General features: G+C 36.6%; 1 pseudogene across 1 annotated transcript; it reads left to right on the forward strand.

Moving 5' to 3' along the window:
• The first annotated feature begins 1,479 nt into the window (after nucleotides 1-1,479).
• Nucleotides 1,480-20,749, forward strand: LOC143548811 (uncharacterized; annotated as a pseudogene). Its single transcript, XR_013138017.1, has 33 exons — nucleotides 1,480-1,794; nucleotides 2,523-3,288; nucleotides 3,398-3,523; nucleotides 3,609-3,694; nucleotides 4,648-4,756; nucleotides 5,342-5,437; nucleotides 5,529-5,591; nucleotides 5,715-5,774; nucleotides 6,056-6,124; nucleotides 7,831-7,912; nucleotides 8,007-8,158; nucleotides 8,246-9,478; nucleotides 9,758-10,750; nucleotides 10,837-11,172; nucleotides 11,320-11,587; nucleotides 11,683-11,905; nucleotides 11,991-12,363; nucleotides 12,448-12,597; nucleotides 12,708-12,929; nucleotides 13,037-13,258; nucleotides 13,338-13,970; nucleotides 14,055-14,315; nucleotides 14,399-14,746; nucleotides 14,826-15,238; nucleotides 15,325-15,760; nucleotides 15,840-17,397; nucleotides 17,485-17,775; nucleotides 17,832-18,263; nucleotides 18,330-18,761; nucleotides 18,842-19,120; nucleotides 19,191-19,742; nucleotides 19,833-20,042; nucleotides 20,126-20,749. The product of XR_013138017.1 is annotated as an uncharacterized LOC143548811 (transcript).
• The last annotated feature ends 4,103 nt before the right edge of the window (nucleotides 20,750-24,852 follow it).

Raw genomic sequence — 24,852 nt, forward strand, 5'->3', positions numbered from 1 at the left:
ATATATAATTAATGTAGTTATTAAATAATAATTATCATTGACAAAAATAATAAAAAAACCTTTTGTATCCTTAAAAAAATTCAAAAGTAATTCCAGAAAGCCTAAAACTTTATCAACTTGCACCAAATGATTTAACAACAGATCAAGGTATTTTCAAATTATTTTTTCCTGCCCAATTATGAAATACCTTCATTGTCTTTGTCCCTTAATTGTGAAATTACATCTATCACCCATCACTCTTCCTTAATAATAAATGCATTATTATATGAACTTAATATCATAATGTAGTTAATTAATTGTGAATTATTACATGTAATTAATATAACTATTAAATAATAATTATCATTGATAATTGGTAAAAGACACTAAACCTTTTGTATCCTCAAAAGATTCAAAAGTAATTTCAGAAAGGGTGAAACTTTATCAACTTGCACCAAACGCTTTAACAACGGATCAAGGTATTGCCAAATTATTTTTTCTGCTAACTATGAAATATTTCTTTGTCTTTGTCCCTTAATTGTGAAATTACCTGCATCGCCCATCACTCTTCCTTAATAATAAATTCATTATTATATGAACTTAATATGATAGTGTAGTTAATTAATTGTGCATTATTATATGTAATTAATGTAGTTATCTACCTATACATTTAAAGCAAAATCATTTTTTCATATGCCATTAGAGTAGCCAACCAGGATATTAACTAATTCTATTATCTTTTAAAGAATTATTAACAAAGTTACAAATGTAACTTTAAATGTTATATTAAATAAGTTTTTTAGATATTTATGAATTATAAAATTTTATCTATCATTATTTATATGTTATGAATCCAAAAAGTATGTTATTATGTCTATTATTAAATTTATTTTTTTGTTGTATTTTTAACCACCCGTATATTATACGGGCTATATCCTAGTTACATAATTATTATTATTGGCTAAAGCACAATACATCTTTTGTATTCTCAAATGATTCAAAAGGTGATTTTAGAAAGAGTAAAGCTTTGCCAACTTTTATTAAATAATAATAGTAATTATTATCATTAAAAATGCATTATTATATGAACTTAATATCACAAAGTAGTTAATTAGTTGTGCATTATTATATGCAATTAATATAGTTATTAAATAATAAATATCATTGGCTAAAATACAATAAATCTTTTGTATCATCAAAGGATTCAAAAGTAACTTCAGAAAGGGTAAAACTTTATCAACTTGTACCAAACGCTTTAACAACGGATCAAAGTATTGCCAAATTACTTTATCACTAACTGGTCGTGTAAGGTAAAATGTTTGGCGAGTACTCTAAACTCGAAACTCAACGATATAGAATCCACCCGAGTCCAAAGTTCCTTTTCCGATAAACCGTAAACCTTAAAACTAAAAGGACCGTTTATGCAACTGATCAAAACTGAAGCTTCTCCCTTCGGTCTATAAATTTCCCGAGGCCCTCTGAAGTGCGAGTACGAGTAGGGCTATAGAGACCTGCTTATATGAATGAATGAATGATCACCATATCAAGCTTCGGTTTCTTCTTCAATTAAACCACTACAATCAACCTTCTACTTTCGTTCTGCAAGACCTAATTCCGTACAGTTATAATAATCTCACTAGCAGTTACAGAAGCAAAATTCGCAGTAATTTTGCCCTAGAATTCAATTTCTATTACAGTAGCGGTTCGTGTTCTGTTCAATAGCGTTTGAGAGTGAAGCTAGGGTTTATTACGTCATCATGAGTCCAATTCAGAATTTCGAGCAGCATTCTCGCCATCTCATGGAGCCTGATTTACGTAATTATTCTATTATTATTGTATTAACAGTTTAACACACGCACACGACGTCGTTTAATAGTTGTTGAAACTGAAATTGTATTATCTGTTTCTTAATTCTTCATTTGGATTGTCACTTCTGTACGTGTGTGATTTTTGAGTTGATCAAATTAACACTCACACACACAAATGATGAAAGTTTTGAGACGATTAATTGAGTTTAATATTTAGTAATTAGTAATTCGTTTCGTAGCCCTAGATTCACGAAATTGAAGTGCTATATTAATTTGTTGAATTTGTTACTGGAAGAAAATGAATAATTTAAAGTGATGATAAGAAGGTTTTGAGATGATTATTTTTGAGTTGAATCATCATCATCATCATCGTACTCAGTATATCCCACCATCATCATCATTATTTTTGAGTTGAATGTTTTAATAATTAGTTACTGGAAGGAAATGAATAATTTAAAGTATTGATAAGAAGTAGTTTTTGAGATGATTATTTGAGTTTTATATCTTAGTAATTTGTTTCGTAGCCCTAGCTTCGCTAAACTAATTGCTGTATAGGAATTTGTAGAAGTTGTTACAAAGTTTAATTTAGTTACATGTAATAAACTAGGACACTAGAAGGAAATGAATTATTTAAAGTGATTTGCAGGATTGTGTTTTGTGATTAGATAGTTGTTTTTAACTTTGTATGATATATAAAGTAAGTGTGTTCTGATATTGTTTTTCTATATGTGACAGCTATTCAAAATAGGCTTCAAATGGTAATGGAGGTTAGGGATAGTTTGGAGATTACACACACAGGGGAGTACTTAAATTTTCTAAAGTGTTACTTCCGACCATTTTCTGGGATTCTGTGTAATCTAACAAAGCCGCAGTTTAAGGACAGCCCGGAGCATAAGTTGCGAAACATTATTATTGAAATCCTTAATCGATTACCTCATAGTGAAGTGCTAAGGCCTTTTGTTCAAGAGTTGTTAAAAGTTGCGATGCATGTTCTTACCACCGATAACGAGGATAATGGCTTGATTTGCATTCGCATTATATTTGATCTTTTGAGGAATTTCAGACCAACCCAGGAGACTGAAGTGCAGCCTTTCCTTGACTTTGTGTGTAAGATTTACCAGAACTTTAGGCTCAAGGTTAGCCATTTCTTTGAAAGTGGTGCAATTGTGGCTCCAGCAATGCCACCCCATCATCAATGTCAGCGTTACCTTCTCTTGGTGGTGAAGATGTAAAGCCAATGGACATTTCAGATCAAGTTGGATCTTCAACTGCCTCAAGCACTGGGTCGGGGCAACTTAATCCAAGTACCAGGTCGTTTAAGATTGTGACAGAGAGCCCCTTGGTGGTTATGTTTCTCTTTCAGTTGTATAACCGGCTTGTTCAGACTAATATCCCTCAGTTATTGCCATTGATGGTTTCTGCTATCTCAGTCCCGGGTCCTGACAAGGTTCCACCACATTTAAAGACCCACTTCACAGAGCTAAAAGGGGCTCAAGTTAAGGTAATTTCTTGGGATCTTCTTTGTGTTCTTCCTTCCTAACTCATATTTGAAGCATTATATCTCTCGTATTATCACGTATACTTATCTGTTTCTGGACCTATTGGTGCAGACGGTGTCGTTCCTGACTTACCTTTTGAAGAGCTTTGCTGATTATATCAGGCCACATGAAGAAAGTATATGCAAAAGCATTGTGAATCTGCTTGTGACTTGTTCAGACTCTGTTTCCATCAGAAAGGTGATAGCATGACCTAGATTGTTTATCCTTAATTTACTGTTTCTTACATTGTTTGTGAACTAATATATATACTTATCACATGCAGGAATTGTTGATAGCATTAAAACATGTCATTGGAACGGATTTTAAGAGGGGCTTATTTCCTCTGATTGATACACTCTTGGAAGAGAGGTAACACTGATATTTTGTAAATAGTTAGCTTGCCAATTTTGTTTTCTGATTTTCTTTGTCATTTAATTTCCACATTGTCATTGTATATGGACGCTTCAAATAAAAGGTTTTCACATATTTCTATAAAACCTAATTCTTTTACTGACTTACCTTTTTGTTAAGTTATTAGTGGAATATATAATATTTCTTTCTTTTGAACAGTTCGATTGATAGCTATCAAACATCTAAAATACGCTTTTTAAAGGGAATATTTCATACATACCCATACGAACTTGTAAAATATCATGTATATCTAACCCAAACTTAAAATATCAAGTCTTTAAAAGCTAAAGTATCGTATTTACCCATTTCATGAAATAATTCAAGTAATGACCATTCTACTCTTATTTTGAAACTTTACTAAAATATCATATCTACCCTTTATTTCATTAAAAACAATTTAGAATATAATCACGCTACCATTATCTTATTCAAAACATTAAGATTAATTTCATATTTACCCTATACATTTTTATTTTCTTTTTAGTTTGTAGGGATGTATATGAAATTTTCCCTCTAATAAAATTATTTTCTTTTTATTTTCTATGTAATTCTATTCTAATTTAGCTCTTTAGTTCCCAAATCTATGCTACCATGTCACCTTATAGTAAAGATGACAATGGGTGAATAGGTTATTTTTTCAATGGAAATGCCCCCAAAAGAATAATATTGCAAATTTTCTTGACACCCTAAAAGAAAGTATTGTAAATTTTATGAGATAAAGGACGCACAACTTTAATTAGAAAACTTCTTATAAAAGGCGAAAGTAATGCACCGGGATCCTGGTTCTGCCCATTCAGGACATATGTGAAAGAGAGATGCTGATTTAAATAAAATGACTTGCTTTTAATTTCTTTAAATAATGTTTTGCATTCAACGTAATGTTCATTTGATTAGTTTGTTAACTATATTAGGGTTCTTGTGGGAATTGGTCGGGCTTGTTTTGAGACACTGAGGCCATTGGCATACAGTCTCTTGGCAGAAATTGTGCATCATGTTCGGGGAGATCTCTCATTGTCCCAGGTTTGCAGTTTGTTTTGAGACACTGAGTTCAGCAAATAAATTATAGTTCTGTTGATTGCCTGTATGCATTTATCATCTTAACTTTTACTTTATCTGCAAACAGAGATGTTAAATAGTAATTACACAAATGGAAAGATCACTGTTCAATGTAGTAGAAAATGTATCCACTTAATGTTCTTTTTAGACCATGGCCTTGTGAGGTATAAGTGAACAGCATAAGAGACTATTGTAACTTGTGATGCAGATACGTAGGAGGAAGGCGTATGCACTTTGAAATAATTAGTTGATTACTATCAGCATGCAGCAGAACATAATGCATATAACTAGTTAATTAAAACACATTTACTATCTTGGATAGCTGGTTGTATATGTACTTCTTTCAGTTTGGTTGTTCTAATCTGTTTTCTAGAAGTGTTAACATGTTTTATTTTGTATACATTCTAAGTCTATTTATTGCTTCCTTTTTTGCCTGACAGTAGCAATACTTATCAATATTGATGCATTTATAACTGATGAGTTGTTATGTGCTGTTTTCTTCATTTCATGTGCTACATGTCTTACTATCGTGTTATCATTTTGTTGCAGCTGTTACGAATTATCTACTTGTTTTCGAGTAATATGCATGACGCTTCATTATCTCTCAGCATTCACACCACATGCGCACGGTTAATGTTGAATCTGGTATCAGCTTGAATCTATCAGTTTAAAGTGTCAAGAGTATTCCGACCTCATATTTCTTTGAATCCCAAGTTTATATTAATAATGTGAATAGGTGGAGCCCATTTTTGAGAAAGGTGTTGATCTACCATCCATGGATGAAGCAAGGATCTTACTGGTAAGATTTTATATGGCCTCTTAATTTTCTGTTATTTTTTCTGGAGTTGCAGTGACCCACATTGCAATTTCTTGATGGTTTTTAAATCAGAATAATGATAGCTGATTCTTCTTTTATTTGCAGGGGCGAATATTGGATGCTTTTGTTGGGAAATTTAGCACCTTTAAGCGAACTATACCTCAGGTATACATCACTTTGCTACACTCAGTTCCTACTTGCTTTTAAAGAAAGATAATTTGTCTGAAGATGGTATAAAGGGTGAAAATGGTCTATTAAGAAGTAAGAACTGAATTTTGATTTTGGTTCAATCCAGTTAAGCATAGCTAATAACTGATGTAGAGGAGTGCCATTATCATGCTTAAATGCCTAACACAATTTATTCATCAATTGTTTTATGTCAAGCTTCTTCCCTAGTCTGATAACTCTTGCATCTTTCTACTAATTGTGATCATTTTCTATGACAGCTTCTGGAGGATGGAGAGGAAGGAAAGGAACGATCCACCTTAAAAGCAAAGCTCGAGCTGCCAGTGCAGGTTGTATTAATTATTCTAACCTTTTTTCCCCATGAAAACCCACTGTTTCTTACTTTCTTATGATATGAGGCGAGCATCTATGTAAGAAACTGAAATGTTTGATGGTTCAATTCTACTCTAACCATGAATACTTCTAGTTACCACTAAGTGAAGTACACTCTAGAAGGTAAAGGCAGCCAGTAGCTGTGAAGCTACTGGGAATTTACCACACTAAATCTTCTGTAAGTTATCATACACACATATTGGAAGGATAAATAAATATATTAACTAATTACATAAATAGCTTAGGTGTATCTAGGCCTAGAAAACCTAGCCCATTCACTCAATATTGGATCACTCTGGGTGTTTATAGAAACCTAATGGGTCATTCTGGGGGAGAGTTAGTTTTAAACGGATTATTCTGGGTCATAGTTTTAAACGGGTCATTCTCGGTTAAATGAAAAAGAGTAAAAGTTGGGACATGTCAGGATGAGCGGCAACTTAAAAGTGAGATGCTTGAATGGGATACTAGGCGACAATTCCTCTTCTTGATTATTGTTCCAGTTTTTCACGCCTTGCACTTATCCCTAGAACATTATCGTAGCTTGCATATTTCTTCATTGTATGTCGATTGCCTCTTGTTGGTTCAGGTTTTCCTTACAGTTTTCGTTAGGGACTTGGGGTTTGTTAAATTCGGTGTTTTGATAAACCATACTATCCTTTCATCATTCCGACAAGTTTTTTCCAGTTATTTTTCAAACAGATCAATCGATGCGTCTATTACTTCATTTACACTTTCGTATAATATTTGACGTTAGTTATATAGCTGGTAATTTGTTTTTTTTGTTTATGTTTTTTTTCCTATTTTCAAATACTTTTGTGTTCTAAATTTTACCTTCACTTAGGTTGAAATGATAGATTATTGGTTATATGTGCTTGATTGAATTCTTGTTATGAAAATTGGGATGTTTTGTATATGTGGAAAAACAGGTCAGAGGAAGTTTGGGTCAGAATTCGGGTCAGAATGGGTTTGTGTCAGAACAAGCAGTTTTAAAAAGTGATCATTTTGGTTTGGGTCAAAACGGGTTGAGTCAGAATGGATGTCAAAATGGGCTGCTTTGAAAGGTGGTTATTTTGGTTCGGGTCAGAATGGGCTTTGGCCAAAATGACAAATAAGAAGGTTATTTGATTATAGCTAAATCAAGATATACCATATGATTAAAAGTGGCAAAAACTCTGGATCTTTATATATGCCATCTGACATAATAAATTTTAAAACATCGATAAACACAAGAGATATTAAGATTAGATAACCAAATTGAATAAGTTCTTTTAAAACATTGATGAATATAAATGTTGTAAAACACTGCTGTCGTGTGAAAATACCTCCATCATCCGGTTCCAATTTTTTTTATGTTGATCAATGTTTAAAAGGAGTTTATTCAATTTGGCCATCTCTCATCTATTCTCTTATGGTCGTCAAAGAACCTAAGTTTATTTTTTCCCACTTTTCATCATATGGTATTTGCTTGATTTAACTGTAATCAGCGTATAACCTTCATATTTGTCATTTTGGTCAACCCGTTCTGACCGAACCAAAATGACCCCATTTTAAACGGCCTATCTGACCCGCCCGTTTTTTCATTATAGGTGTATCATGTTATATGTTCGTGTTCGTGATAAAATGTAGCACACTAACACCAATTGAACATGCAAATTTCTGGCAGGCTGTTCTAAACATTCAGGTTCCGGTAGAACATTCCAAAGAAGTCATTGATTGTAAGCATCTGATCAAGACCTTGGTTATGGGTAAATTTCTTCCATTCACTTATAGCTGATAGGCTCACTTCAAAATGATCATTTATCAATCCCTAATAATTCGTTACTTTTTTATAATTTATAGGAATGAAAACAATAATATGGAGTATCACACACGCACATCTACCCCGATCGCAGGTTTCAACTTCCACCCATGGTACACCTCCACAGATACTTCCAACAACCCCACCTAATTCAGCCACAGGCCAGCCATTTAAAGGGCTGAGAGAAGAAGAGGTGTTTAATTATTTATTATTTATACAATAAATGCTATCACCGAATAAGATGATTATTAATACTAACTTGTGAAATGGATTTGATTAGGTGTGGAGAGCTTCTGGTGTCTTGAAGAGTGGTGTCCGTTGCTTAGCTCTCTTCAAGGAGAAAGATGAAGAAAGAGAAATGATCCATCTTTTCACCCAGATTTTGGCTATTATGGAACCTCGAGATCTCATGGATATGTTCTCATTATGCATGCCAGAGCTTTTTGAATGCATGATATCCAACACACAGCTTGTGCACATATTTTCTACTCTTCTTCAAGCACCCAAGGTTTTCAGACCATTTGCAGATGTCTTGGTTAATTTCCTAGTCAGCAGCAAACTTGATGTTCTGAAACATCCGGACTCCCCTGCAGCAAAACTTGTTCTACATCTATTCCGGTTCTTATTTGGTGCTGTGGCCAAAGCTCCAGCAGAATGTGAGCGCATTTTGCAGCCCCATGTTCCTGTTATTGTGGAAGCCTGCATGAAAAACACCAGTGAAGTTGAGAGACCACTTGGTTACTTACAGCTTCTTAGAACACTGTTCCGTGCCCTAGCTGGTGGAAAATTTGAGCTTTTATTAAGGGACTTAATTCCCACACTACAACCATGCTTAAATATTTTGTTGGCAATGCTTGAGGGCCCCACAGCTGAGGAAATGAGAGACCTTTTACTTGAGCTTTGCCTAACACTCCCTGCGCGGTTAAGTTCATTGTTACCTCACCTTCCTCGACTGATGAAACCACTTGTAATGTGTCTTAATGGGAGTGATGAACTGGTCGCCTTAGGGTTAAGGACACTTGAGTTCTGGATTGATAGCTTAAATCCTGATTTTCTTGAACCAAGTATGGCAAACGTGATGTCTGATGTGATTTTAGCATTATGGTCCCACTTAAGGCCTTCACCGTACCCATGGGGCGGTAAATCTTTACAATTACTTGGCAAGTTAGGTGGTCGTAATAGACGGTTTCTCAAAGAGCCACTTGCACTTGAGTGTAAGGAAAACCCAGAGCACGGTCTTCGATTAATTCTTACATTTGAGCCTGAAACTCCGTTTCTGGTACCTTTGGATCGATGTATTAATCTTGCTATAGCAGCTGTTATGAACAAGAGTGGTAGCATGGATGCTTTTTATAGAAAACAAGCTTTGAAGTTTCTTAGAGTATGCTTATCATCACAGCTTGATTTGCCAGGTCCTGTAACTGATGATGTGTTAATATCGAGACACTTATCGACTGTTTTGGTCTCCTCGGTTGATCCATCTTGGAGAAAATCGGAAGCATCTGATGTGAAGGTTAGTTTAATTACAAGTTCTATCTTGATTACTATTAATGCTTGTTATTTATGTTTTTCGTTTGATTTCGTTTTTTACTTTACATTGATTTTTTGTATATTTTTTAATTTTTGAATTTGGGTGGCTCTCTTTTTGTTTAAAAGCAGTGTGAGTATTATACAACCATGGAGTTGATTGAATGTTTTTTCTGTTAAGCTCTTTTCTTACTTTGGAAATGATTAATTTTGTCGCCATGCTTGTTTTTATTTTCAGTTTGATGCTTATTAATTTCTCTTGCAGACTGACTTGGGAGTTAAGACCAAAACACAATTAATGGCTGAAAAATCCGTATTCAAGATTCTTCTCATGACCATTATTGCTGCTAGTGCAGAGCCTGATTTAGATGACCCTAAAGATGAATACGTTGCTAATATCTGCCATCATTTTGCAATCATATTCCACTTGGAAAGTTCTTCTACTAATGCTCCTGTTTCAGCCATTCCTCTTGGTGGTCCTTTACTGTCTTCAAACAGTTCTAAACAAAGAAACAGCAACAGCTCCAATCTAAAAGAATTGGACCCACTGATCTTTCTAGATGCTCTGGTGGAAGTGCTTGCAGATGAAAACAGACTTCATGCCAAAGCGGCCCTCAATGCACTAAATATATTTTCTGAAACTCTTTTATTACTAGCTCGATCCAAACATGCTGATGTGCTCATGTCAAGAGGGGGTCCCGGTACTCCTATGATTGTTTCTAGTCCATCAATGAGTCCTGTTTATTCACCACCTCCTAGTGTCAGGGTTCCTATCTTTGATCAGTTATTACCTCGTTTATTGCATTGCTGTTATGGATCTACTTGGCAAGCTCAAATGGGTGGGGTTATTGGTCTTGGTGCTTTAGTGGGAAAAGTTACTGTTGAAACTTTATGCGTTTTCCAAATGCGAGTTGTAAGAGGGCTTGTATTTGTTCTTAAAAGACTCCCTGTTTATGCTGCAAAAGAGCAAGAAGAAACTAGTCAGGTGCTGACTCAAGTCCTCCGGGTTGTCAATAATGTTGATGAAGCAAACAGTGAAGCACGCAGACAGAGTTTTCAAGGAGTTGTTGAGTTTCTTGCTTCAGAGTTATTAAATACAAATGCAACTGTTAGAGTCAGTAAAATAGTGCAGTCCTGTTTGGCACTTTTGGCTAGTAGAACCGGTAGTGAAGTTTCTGAGTTGCTTGAACCATTATACCAGCCTTTGCTTCAGTCTCTTCTAATGCGCCCTCTTAGGTCAAAGAATGTTGACCAACAGGTCAGCCACATACTCCCTGTAACTATTTAATCAATCATGATTTCTCTGTGTGCTTTTGCTGTCTAACTTTCTTTCTGTATTAATAGGTTGGGACTGTGACAGCTTTGAATTTTTGCCTTGCATTGAGGCCTCCTCTTCTTAAGTTGACTCCAGAATTAGTCAACTTTCTTCAAGAGGCGTTGCAGATTGCTGAGGCTGATGAGACTGTGTGGGTTGCAAAGTTTATGAACCCTAAAGTTGCCATGTCATTAACCAAACTTCGCACAGCTTGCATTGAACTTTTATGTACAGCAATGGCGTGGGCAGATTTTAGGACACAAAATCACTCTGAGCTACGTTCAAAAATCATTTCCATGTTTTTCAAGTCCTTGACAAGTAGAACACCAGAAATTGTAGCCGTCGCTAAAGAGGGATTGAGACAGGTATCCTTTTATAGATATCTATGGTTGTTATTGCTGCAACGAAGTAGGATTTCGTGCATTTTGATAAAGTTGTGTTATATATAACTAGTGTTTATTGTATTAAGCCACTGATTCTTGCCTTTTACTTGGGTGTCTTTTGCAATTTAGGTTATTTTGCAGCAACGAATGCCTAAAGAACTTCTACAAAGCAGCCTGAGACCTATACTAGTTAACCTGGCACATACCAAGAATCTCAACATGCCTCTACTACAGGGTCTGGCCCGCCTCCTTGAACTTTTGGCAAATTGGTTTAATGTGGCGTTGGGAGGCAAACTGTTGGAGCATTTGAAGAGATGGTTGGAACTGGAAAAACTCCAACAGATTCAAAAATCTTGGAAAAGCGGTGAAGAACCAAAAATAGCAGCTGTTATGTTGTGTTTTTGTCTTTTTGATGATGAAGATGGTCTTTTTCCCCTATATAAAGTAAGAATTTTATCATATTTAAATGCACTCCTGTTAACTTTAATGCAGCCATCATCGAGCTTTTTCACTTACTCCCCAATGCAGCAGGGAAGTTTCTTGATGAACTTGTAACTTTGACTATTGATTTAGAAGGAGCTCTTCCACCTGGACAGTTTTATAGTGAGATCAACAGTCCCTATCGTCTTCCACTAACGAAGTTTTTAAATCGCTATCCACAAGCTGCTGTAGATTATTTTCTTGCTCGATTGTGTGAACCAAAGTATTTCCGCCGGTAGGATTCAAATTTATTTTAACTTTTAAGTTTAAACTTATTGTTTTGGTGAAGTTCTCATTTAGCTTGTTTGAGCATGATCCAGATTAATGTACATCATACGGTCAGATGCTGGTCAGCCCTTGAGAGAAGAACTTGCAAAGTCACCATCGAAGATACTCTCAAGTGCATTCCCTGCTGAGTTCATCCCTAAAGCTGAGGCATCAGTGGCTCAGGGATCTCAAGAAACTTCTTCATCAGTGGCTGATGACAACGCTCAGCCTCCATCTAACCCTACTGCCCCTAATGTTTCACCAGATGCTTATTTTCAGGGCCTTGCTCTTATAAAAACATTGGTCAAACTCGTTCCTGGATGGTTGCAAAGTAACCGCATTGTTTTTGATTCATTGGTTCTTTTGTGGAAGTCCCCTGCAAGAATTTCTCGGTTGCAGGATAAGCAGGAACAGAGTTTGGTGCAAGTAAGTATTATACTCCGGCCAGTTGTTTTCTGGTTGTCATATAATGTGTGATATTCTAATTTTGTCTGTCTCAACAAAACGAAGGTAAAAGAGAGCAAATGGCTGGTCAAATGCTTCTTAAACTATTTACGCCATGACACAAAAGAAGTCAATGTCCTGTTTGAAATCCTCTCAATTTTCTTATACCATACACGGATTGATTTTACCTTTTTGAAGGAGTTTTATATAATTGAGGTATGGTTACTTTGAAAATGGTTGTTTGCATATGAAACTTCATATATCTTCCAAATACAGACTTTATCTTTGTGTATAGTTTCAAGTCTGATTGTATCATTTTCATTTAGGTGGCTGAGGGCTACCCACCCAGTATGAAGAAAACCCTCCTTTTGCTCTTTTTAGACATCTTCCAATTGAAGCAAATGACTCACAATCACTTGGTGGTCATCATGCAAATGCTGATTCTTCCAATGCTGGCTCATGCATTTCAGAATGGGCAGACATGGGAGGTTGTAGATCCTGCCATCATCAAAACAATTGTTGACAAGCTTTTGGATCCTCCTGAAGAGGTAAATAACCAACCCTTATTTTATTTTTCTTACTTTTTAACTTAATGGTACAAATTATGCCGTCTGAAATCAATAAGGCTCCAGGCTAATCTGTTTCTCTTGTACAGGTCTCTGCTGAATATGATGAGCCTTTGAGGATAGAGTTACTACAACTTGCTACTTTACTTCTCAAACATCTCCAAACTGACCTTGTTCATCATAGAAAAGAACTCATAAAATTTGGGTGGAATCACCTAAAACGTGAAGATAGTGCTAGCAAGCAGTGGGCTTTTGTCAATGTATGCCACCTTTTGGAGGCCTATCAAGCTCCAGAAAAGATTATATTGCAGGTATATTCATATAATACGAGACACATATTGAGATTAAAATTGGGAAACTTACTAACTAATTGAACTACTAAATTTGCAGGTGTTTGTTGCCCTACTTCGGACATGTCAACCAGAGAATAAAATGTTGGTCAAACAAGCTCTTGATATATTAATGCCAGCACTTCCACGAAGGTTGCCAATTGGTGATAATTCCCGTATGCCAATTTGGATACGCTACACAAAAAAGATTCTTGTTGAGGAAGGACATTCGATTCCAAATCTTATCCATATTTTCCAACTTATTGTTCGCCATTCAGATCTTTTCTACAGTTGTAGGGCTCAGTTTGTACCTCAAATGGTCAATTCTCTCAGTCGCCTTGGTTTACCTTATAATACTACCACAGAGAACCGGCGACTTGCAATTGAACTTGCTGGATTGGTTGTCAATTGGGAGAGACAGAGACAAAATGAGATGAAAATAGTCAATGATGGTGAAGGCACTAGTCAGAGTAATGATGGGTCAAACCCGGGTTCAAACGGCGCTGAATCTAAACGGTCAACTGATGGACCCGCATTAAAGGTTGAGCCTGGTCTTCAGTCTCTTGGTGTCATGTCACCTGGTGGTGCCTCCTCAATTCCAAATATAGAAACACCAGGATCTAGTGGACAACCAGATGAGGAATTTAAGCCTAATGCTGCAATGGAGGAAATGATAATCAACTTTCTGATAAGGGTTAGTGTTTTTTTCTTAAGTATAGACTTTTGTGAAAATCATATAAGGTCAGTCGGTAGTTGATTAATAATATATACTTAACAGGTAGCATTGGTGATAGAGCCTAAAGACAAGGAAACAAGTCTCATGTATAAACAAGCTTTAGAGCTCTTGTCACAAGCTTTAGAAGTGTGGCCAAATGCTAATGTAAAGTTCAATTATTTAGAGAAGCTTCTGAGCAGCATTCCACCAACTCAGTCAAAGGACCCATCCACTGCGCTGGCCCAGGGTTTGGATGTGATGAATAAAGTTTTGGAGAAACAACCCCATTTGTTCATCCGCAATAATATCATTCATATTTCTCAAGTAAGTGTGTGTGTGTTAACATGCCACCTTGCATATTTATGCTCAAAGGTCTAACAGTAATCATCAATAATGTTCTTTTGCAGATACTTGAGCCATGTTTCAAGTATAAAATGTTAGATGCTGGAAAGTCGTTGTGCTCTTTGTTGAAAATGGTTTTTGTTGCTTTTCCATCAGAAGCTTCTAGCACCCCACAGGATGTTAAAGCATTGTACCAAAAAGTTGAGGAGCTTATACAGAAGCACCTTGCTTCTGTTGCAGCTCCTCAAACAGCCGGTGAAGATAACTCTGCTTCTATGATTAGTTTTGTGCTGTATATTATAGAAACCCTAGCTGAAGTGCAAAAGAGCGTCATTGATCCTTTTAACCTGGTTCGGGTTCTCCAATGTCTGGCTCGTGATTTGGCATCTGCACCTGGATCCAATACAAGACAAGTATGTCTTCAAAATATGATAGAATACTTTAGTCTGCTTTTTTTGTATACGGCTAATTTGTAATTATTCCTTGAATCAGGGTCAAAGAACAGATCCAGATTCTGCAGTTAGTTCTTCTCGTCAAGGTGCTGATGTTGGAGTGGTGATTGCTAATCTTAAATCTGTCATGAAACTCATTGGTGAAAGGGTCACGCTTGTGCCTGACTTCAAAAAGTCAATAACACAAATTCTAAATTCCTTGCTCTCTGAAAAAGGAACCGATCATACAGTGCTTCTTTGCATCCTTGATGTAATAAAGGGATGGGTTGATAAAGACTTTGGTATGCCTGGAATGACTAATACTTCTGTTTCTTTTCTTACTCCAAAAGAAGTCGTATCCTTCCTTCAAAAGCTTTCTCAAGTTGACAAACAGAACTTTTCCACAAGTTCTCTTGAAGAGTGGGAACGGAAGTATCTCGAGCTTCTCTACGGGCTTTGTGCAGATGCAAATAAGTAAGCATAAACTTTGAATATTATAGTAACATATTGGTGAATGAGCATGAACCTGTTGAAGCTTATATCCTTTGATTGACTCACAGGTACCCATTGTCCTTACGCCAAGAAGTGTTTCAGAAGGTAGAGAGACAGTTTTTACTAGGCTTAAGAGCAAAAGATCCTGTGATGAGGATGAAGTTTTTCTCCCTTTATCATGAGTCTCTTCAGAAAACGCTCTTCACACGGCTGCAATACATTATTCAAGTTCAAGACTGGGAGGCTTTGAGTGATGTCTTCTGGCTGAAACAAGGGCTTGATCTTCTTCTTGCCATCTTAGTGGAGAATAAGCCGATTACACTTCCTCCAAATTCTGCCAAGGTTACCTCTCTTCTGGCCGCAGGTTCCCTTCCAGAACATTCTGGAGCACAATCTATGGTTATTGATGGATCTGGATCTGAGGTGGCAGAAGATGTTCCCTTAACAGTTGATTCTCTTGTCTCAAAGCATGCGAAGTTTATGAGTGAAATGAGCCGGCTTCAGGTATCATCATTGTCTTCACAAGTACCAACTTATAATTTTATTCTTGGGATCTTGTTAAGCTTCTTTTATTCTCTTGCAGGTTGGTGATCTTGTAATTCCACTGAGAGAGCTCGCTCATACAGATGCGAATGTTGCATATCATTTATGGGTGCTGGTTTCCCATTGTTTGGGTGACCTTATGCAAAGATGAACAAGTCAAACTTGCTAAGCCAATAATCTCTCTCTTCTCAAAAGATTACCATAAAAAGCAGCAGGGTCACAGGCCAAATGTTGTGCAAGCTCTTCTGGAAGGACTCCAATTAAGTCACCCACAACCTCGAATGCCCAGTGAACTCATAAAATATATCGGAAAGACTTACAATGCATGGCACATTGCATTAAATCTTCTAGAAAGCCATGTGATGCTGTTTTTGAATGAAACAAAATGCTCCGAATCTCTAGCCGAACTTTACCGTTTGCTAAACAAGGACGATATGAGATATGGGTTATGGAAGAAACGATCAATTACCGCTGAAACACGGGTCGGGCTATCACTTGTTCAACATGGTTACTGGCAACGGGCCCAGAGTTTGTTTTACCAAGCCATGGTTAAGGCAACCCAAGGCACTTACAATAACACTGTTCCCAAGGCTGAGATGTGTCTTTGGGAGGAACTATGGTTACATTGTGCGAGTCAACTCAGTCAATGGGACGTGCTGACAGACTTTGGTAAACTTGTTGACAATTACGAAATATTACTTGATAGTCTCTGGAAGCAACCTGATTGGGCATATTTAAGAGATAATGTAATCCCAAAGGCTCAAGTTGAAGAAACCCCAAAGCTTCGTATAATCCAAGATTATTTTTCTCTACACGAAAAAAATGCAAATGGTGTTGGTGACGCTGAGAATATAGTCGGTAAAGGTGTTGACCTTGCTTTAGAACAATGGTGGCAGTTGCCCGAGATGTCTATTCATGCCAGGATTCCTCTTTTGCAGCAATTTCAACAGTTAGTTGAGGTCCAAGAATCTGCTCGAGTTTTAGTAGATATTGCTAACGGTAACAAATTAAGTGCAAATCCTTCTGTTGGTGTACATGGCAGTCTTTATGCTGATTTAAAAGACATTCTTGAAACCTGGAGGCTTAGAACTCCAAATGACTGGGATAATTTGTCTGTTTGGTATGACTTGCTTCAGTGGAGGAATGAAATGTATAACTCTGTGATTGATGCATTTAAAGATTACGCAAACACAAATTCTCCACTTCATCACCTCGGTTACCGTGACAAGGCATGGAACGTTAACAAACTTGCCCACATTGCCCGCAAGCAGGGTCTTCATGATGTTTGTGTGACCATTTTGGAAAAAATGTACGGCCACTCTACCATGGAAGTGCAGGAGGCTTTTGTTAAGATACGAGAGCAAGCAAAGGCATATCTAGAAATGAAGGGAGAGCTTACAAGTGGTCTTAACTTGATTAACAGTACTAATCTGGAATACTTTTCCGTCAAACACAAGGCAGAAATTTTCCGACTTAAAGGCGACTTTTTATTGAAGCTGCGTGATGCTGAAGGAGCCAATCTTTCATACTCAAATGCCATCAGCCTTTTCAAGAACCTGCCTAAAGGATGGATAAGTTGGGGAAGCTACTGTGATACGGTATCCATTTATTTATTACTTTATTAACTTCCAGTGTTGCCAATTTGTCAGTCAATGCTTAGTTGCTTACAATGATTCATTTTACAGGCTTTCAAAGAGACACATGATGAGATTTGGTTAGAGTATGCTGTGAGTTGTTTTCTTCAAGGTATTAAATTTGGCAGTCCTAATTCCAGAAGCCATCTTGCTCGTGTTTTATACCTTCTCAGCTTCGACACTCCAAATGAGCCTGTGGGTAGAGCATTTGATAAATTTGTTGTTCAAATACCTCATTGGGTCTGGCTTTCCTGGATTCCCCAACTATTACTCTCTTTACAAAGATCTGAAGCCCCACATTGCAAAAAAGTTCTGCTAAAAGTTGCAACCGTATACCCTCAGGTAAATATGTTATATATTGTATTACTCCTTGAACTCGATATAAGTTTATTAATAAGGCATTGTATTACTGGCTGCGAACTTATTTGCTTGAGCGACGTGACGTGGCAAATAAAACTGAGTTTGGTAGAATGGCAATGGCTCAACAAAGGCTGCAACAAAACATGGTTAGTGGAGCTGACGGGAATGCCAGGCAAACTGGCGGCTCTTCAGCTTCAGACACTCAGATTCATCAAGGAGCCCAGTCAACTGGTCCGGTTGGGTCACACGAGGGTGGTGGCTCTCAGGGTCAAGAACCTGAACGGTCCACAGCTACTGAAGGTGGTAATGACCAGCAGAATCCTTCCACCAATAGCGATGGTGGTCAGAACGCAATAAGGCGTAATTATGCTATGGGTTTAGTTGCTTCTGCTGCTAGTGCTTTTGATGCTGCTAAAGATATTATGGAAGCACTCAGAAGCAAACATGGAAACTTAGCTAGTGAACTTGAGGTATAAATGCATAATTAGACATTTGTTAACATTTTCTAAATGTAACATTTGTTCTCATTTTGACAGAGTTTACTAACAGAAATCGGTTCAAGATTTGTGACACTACCAGAGGAGCGGCTACTGGCGGTGGTTAATGCTCTACTCCACCGTTGTTACAAGTATCCAACCGCCACAACCGCAGAGGTACCCCAGTCTCTTAAAAAGGAGCTATCAGGTGTTTGCAGGGCGTGTTTTTCAGCAGATGCTGTTAACAAACATGTTGAGTTTGTGAGAGAATACAAGCAGGATTTTGAGCGCGATCTTGATCCAGAAAGCGCGTCTACATTCCCGGCCACCTTATCTGACCTCACCGAAAGACTTAAACACTGGAAAAATATTCTTCAAAGCAATGTCGAAGACCGTTTTCCAGCTGTTTTAAAACTCGAAGAAGAAAGCCGAGTGTTGCGTGACTTCCATGTGGTTGAAGTTGAGGTTCCCGGTCAATACTTTACTGATCAAGTAAGTTAGAAACCTAAATATACTCATCATTACTTTTCTTTATTTTACGTCAACCCTAATGTTTTATATTTTGACTGCAGGAAGTTGCCCCTGATCATACTGTGAAACTATACCGAGTGGGGCCTGATATCCCGATCGTGCGTAGGCATGGTAGCAGCTTCCGTCGGTTGACTCTCATAGGCTCTGACGGGTCCCAACGCCACGTTATTGTCCAAACATCTTTGACTCCAAATGCCAGAAGTGATGAAAGAATATTACAGCTTTTCCGTGTGATGAATCGTATGTTTGATAAGCACAAAGAATCAAGAAGCCGCCACATCAGCATTCACACACCAATCATCATCCCTGTTTGGTCTCAGGTATCACATCTGTACATATATGTTCACAAATCTGGATGCTATTTTATTTACAAGTTTTGGTATTCTACAGGTTCGGATGGTAGAAGACGACTTAACATACAGTACTTTTCTGGAGGTATATGAAAACCATTGTTCAAGAAACAATAAAGAGGCTGATCAACCAATTGCTTATTTCAAGGAGCAGTTAAACCAAGCGATTTCGGGTCAAATATCCCCTGAAACTGTAGTGGATCTTCGTCTACAAGCTTACAACCACATCACAAAAGATTATGTGTTTGACAACATATTCTCTCAGTACATGTACAAAACACTTTTGAGTGGAAATCACATGTGGGCTTTCAAGAAGCAGTTTGCCATCCAGCTGGCACTTTCAAGTTTCACATCTTTCATGCTGCAAATTGGCGGAAGGTCTCCGAACAAAATATTGTTTGCTAAGAACACTGGGAAGATATTCCAAACAGATTTTAATCCAGCGTATGATGCCAATGGGATGATTGAGTTTAACGAACCGGTTCCGTTTCGGTTGACTAGGAATTTGCAGGCATTTTTCTCCCATTTTGGCGTCGAAGGTCTCATCGTGTCTGCCATGTGTGCATCAGCTCAAGCTGTTGTTTCTCCCAAGGTGAGTTATAACATTTTTTTTTTAAATTCAGTTTCAAAAGTCACAATCACTGATATTTGGGGCTAATTTGACTCTACATGTGAATTACAGCAAAGTCAACATCTGTGGCATCATCTAGCTATGTTTTTCCGTGATGAACTGTTATCATGGTCGTGGAGACGACCTCTTGGAATGCCATTGGCTCCGGTGGTTGGTGGTGGTAGTTTGAACCCAGTTGAATTTAAGCAAAAGATCACCACAAATGTGGAGGAAGTGATTGGGCGGATCAATGGGATTGCACCTCAGTTTATAGCGGAGGAGGTAAATTAAATATTTATCCATTTGATCTTTATGTATATTAGACTTTTTGAATTTTGGTTAATAATTGTTTGATGGGGATTCAGGACGAGAATTCAGTGGACCCACCGCAGTCGGTGCAAAGAGGTGTGACCGAACTTGTCGAAGCAGCTCTTACTCCCAGAAACTTGTGCATGATGGATCCAACTTGGCATCCCTGGTTCTGAATGTGGCAAGAAGGCTTGAGGCATACAATGTGCAGATATACATGCTAGCTTTTGAGTTCATATGCATATTAGAAACATAACTTGACTTGGTTACAATTGGTGGCTTGGAATTTATGAACTGGTTAGAACATTAGCGTTTTAATGATAATTTCTGCAATTTGCAATTGTTGTTGATAAGTGCATTGCACCTGACAACTAGGGGTGTTGACAAGGCTAACAGTGTGCTTCAGCTTGGGCTCGGGCTCAAAGCTAAATGAGTCTGCTTGGCTATGCTCGTTTATCTTAACGAGCTGAAATTTTGAGCTCCAGATCGGCTTGTAAAAGGCTCGGACCAGCTTGTATGTTTTTCAAGTTTTATTTTGCCAGAATTCATAAATAGAGTATGTTATGTAGCTCATAAGTTAGAAGACCAGAATATTCAAATTAGAGAACGTTTCACCTTCAGACTTCGATATATGAGTATTCCCGGGAAAACTGACGGGTCAGGTTGGTAAAATAAAATCGGTTCGGTACAGCTTTGAGTAAAAATGAAATTGAGTTAGAAAAGGCAATGATTTACATTATTGGATTGAGTTTCAGGAAATAAGAAAGTATAAAATAGGTTCAACCGCTCTATTTATTTTATTGAGGGTTTGTAGAACGTAGAAAGGCGGTGGAGCCCTAGCTGAGAAGGCGGAAATGATGGTGTGGAGGTGGTGCCGTCAGCGCGGAGGTGGACGTGTTGACATTGTCATGGATGTTACTTGCCAATTGGAATCCGTTTTAAGTTATCAAGTGTTTTAAGAGTGGCCTATTTTGAATTGCTGTTCATTTAAGTTGATCTAGTTTGACCCGTTGTCTAGTTTGAGTGGACCTAAAAACCCGAATGCAATCTTTTTTTTTAAAACCCAGATCAACCCATCTATTGAATTGATTAGCTGTTAATGATTGCAAGACCTGTAATTGAGCATTAGGCTTATTAGTACAGAAAATATGAGTATAGGATTGATACTAAGTGAGAATATTATTAAAGTTGACTGTTGAGATTGAGACCATGTGTAGTCATAACTCTACACATTCAGGTATTATGCGCCACGTGACGCCCAGTCAGAGTTATGGTTTTTTACAAAAACAGGCTGTAGTCATAACTCTCCACCCCCAGGCATTATGCGCCACGTGACGCCCAGTCACTTTTACATTTTTTGTTTTTTGTTTTTAATTTAAAACTACATTAAAATAAAAAATATATTCAATTTAAAAATAAAAACTACATTAAAATAAAAAAATACATTAAATTTAAAAAAAATGCAATAATAATAAGTTGTCAATTCTTTTCTTTTAAGTTTAGGGACCAATTTTGATTAATAAGGTTAGAAGAGGGACAATATAGCAAAATACTCAAATAAAAATCCACCAACCCCAACTTATTCAATTCTTCTTCATCTTTGTTCTTGAGCACACCATGGCAGCCTGCATTTTAAGGTATGCATTTAAATTATTTCTATTACTTAAACAATATATACATAATATTTTAAAGACAAAAACTGAATACCACCATTAAATTTTGTTCCAAACCCACGTTATACTCAGACTGAGGGTAGTGGGGGGTGAGCGGGGGGCGCGACCGCCTACGTGGCTCGCGAACACTGCTACACCCCTCAGTGGTTGGGGGCGCGGATGGGCGGCGTGGCTGTGGCCGCGGGGCGAAATAGCCGTTGGGAGGTTTTGGTTTATTATAAATAGCCGTTGGAGGCTATTAAATGTGATTTTTTTAATTCAAACCCACTATAAATAACTACCCATTTTATAACAATAACACACAATTTTCTCTACGTTTCTCTCTAATACTTTAAAAACCTCTCTAAGTTTCTCAAATTTAAAACCATGTCGTGCTCGGGTTACGGTAATATCAACACACAACCGGAGCCGGCTAAACTCGCAGAACAATCCCAAAAAGGTAAGGAGAAGAAAACCGGAGAAGCGGGATTGGTGAAGGTCGAGATAAAATTTAACGAATTGTCCAGTACCCTCCTCTCGATTAGTGAAGCTCGACATACAAAAAATCGGTTAAAGAGTTTGGCGTTTCTAGCTAAAGACTTTAGCCACCTACCGCTATCCGATCAAGCGATAATGGAGGAAGAAAAAGATTATATTCGGAAGAAATTGACGGAAAAAAAATAACAACGCTATTTTTATGTATTTTAAATTTATGTTTTTATTTTCATTTTTATTTATGTTTTAATGAAGTATTTTAATTTATATATGTGTATATAACAAAAAATAATAATAAATAAAAAAAATCAATCAAGCCCCTGATCACCTGGACCACTACACTCTCTGGGACTTGGTTGAGGGGCTTGATCCTGTGCCACATCAACGCCTACGTGTCAGATTTTGCTTGGCTCACTTGGGGCTCAACCAAGCCCCATTACCCTTAGCCTCAAAACGTTCAAAAAAAGAATTTCCCCAAAACGCCGAGGGGGCGGTGTGCCCCCGACGTTATAGCCCAAAACGCCGTGGATAAAGCTCCACTACGCTTGGTCTTAGTTCCATACCATGTAGGTCCCCTAAGCTCACTTCTTCTTCTTCTTCTTCTTCTTCTTAAAAGCTACATCGTTTTGGACCTTTGGTTGATATGGATCCAAGACAAGAATAATGAGTGTCTAGCGATCTAAGCAATCTCTCTTGTAACATGTCGGCTGAAATGGAGGAATGCTAATTTTTTTAAAAATATTCCGATTTTGGTAGTTAAAGTGGTTAATGATATAAAAGCTATATCATTTTTATGGGTCTAAGCGTAGGAGGTGGAAAATGAATTTGGATTGAGAAGCTTAGTGCATATTTGGTTTCGTCAATTTTCTGTTATAGTTTAAACTAGGTTATTGACCCGTGGGCGTCACGTGTGGAAAAATATAAATCATGAAATATCCACACGTTTCTAGCATCAACTAATATATAAATCATGTAAAAACATAACATTCAACTAAAATAACATCAATTTTACAATTATAAATTAGTAAATAGTTCCTTATAAATCATATTTGTAGTTTTATTTGTAATTTTATCTTCATTGTCTAATATAAGCATTTTAACACCGTCTCTACTCCTCACTTATGATAAAGCCACATATAGTTGACCATGTGTAGACACCGGTTCTCGCAGGTATATGCCAACTCTTGCTAGTGATTGGCCTTGACTTTTATTAATGGTCATTGCAAAAAAATCCGCAACAGAAAATTGTCTTCGTTTCAATATGGATGACAGTTTCTTATCTGAAGGACTTAGACCACTACGAGTTATATAAGTGCGAAACTCAATGTTAGTACCTGAAATAACATTTAGTTCGATAAAACGTCTCCTCAAGTTAATTACTTGTAATCTGGTTCCGTTGCATAAACCGTTCTTCTGATCCATATACCTTAGTAACATTATTGGCACACCAAATTTTAGAACCAATCTATGATTATGCATACCAGACATCTTTAAACCATTTAGAAAATCCGATGAGTGTAATGCTGGATCGAAACCAGGACCAACACTATCAGACTTGTCTATACTATCACAACTGAGCAAAGACAAAAAGTTGTCATTGATATCTTGGACAACCTCATTTAAAGGTGCAAGTATGACCCTTTCTTAAAAATATGAAATATCATTAAAATGTTCCAATAATGCTGGATATACAAAATCAATCAGATCATAAATATGATCGAATGAATCACCAATCAAAAGATCATCTGGTATATCTATAATGACGTTGTTGAATTTATAAATAATGAAATGCAAATGTTGTATTTATAAATAAATGATAGTTTTATATGAATTATAAGACATCATAACTTATTTGAATCAAATACAAAAACATACAAAGACTAACAAAGATAAATGAAAAATTAAACTATTTTATAACTTACATCATGAGCACAATAATAAGCAAACAAAGAAATTAGTCTCTAAATCAACAAAACAATTTTATAATTTTGATTCAACAAAACTTCTATCTCAATGTTGATTTAAAAGAACATTATCTAAGACATTTGTTACACATCAATAACCATAATGTTTATTACTCTAAGAAAGTACCCGTGTTTATTTACACATCAATTTAAATATATGTTGCACATCAATGTTAAATGATGAACAATATCTAAGACATTTCTTTTTATAAGTATATTTTAAATTTATGTTACAAAACAAACTGTTATGACAATCTAAAACCTAAATTTAGTCTTTCATAATACAATAATTAATTGATCTTCAAACTAAAGTCTTAATTAATATTTAGTAACATATTAATTTTCACTCAAGTATAGCTGGCATATAGTTTATTCCTAATATATATCATTTAGGAAATTGTGCAAAGCTTTCTCATCCATTTTTTTATAACTCATTTGTGGATAAATTATGTTAAATAGTTATTGAATACATATAATAATAATAATCTAATATTGTTTTAATAGTTTGTGCTATGTAGCTGTATTGTTTTACCCATTTAGACAAATTGCATCTACTCGGGAGATTAAACTTTTCGCCATATTTCATACATTCTAATTTGGTGGTGATGAAAATAGAAATTTAATTTTGTTAAAACTTAAACATATGGTCAACTATATGTTGCTTTATCACGA

The sequence above is a fragment of the Bidens hawaiensis genome, unplaced genomic scaffold (genome assembly GCF_021521415.1).
Source record: "Bidens hawaiensis isolate Kalapana, Puna unplaced genomic scaffold, B.hawaiensis_p1.1 tig00015252_1, whole genome shotgun sequence".
Classification (NCBI taxonomy): Eukaryota; Viridiplantae; Streptophyta; class Magnoliopsida; order Asterales; family Asteraceae; genus Bidens; species Bidens hawaiensis.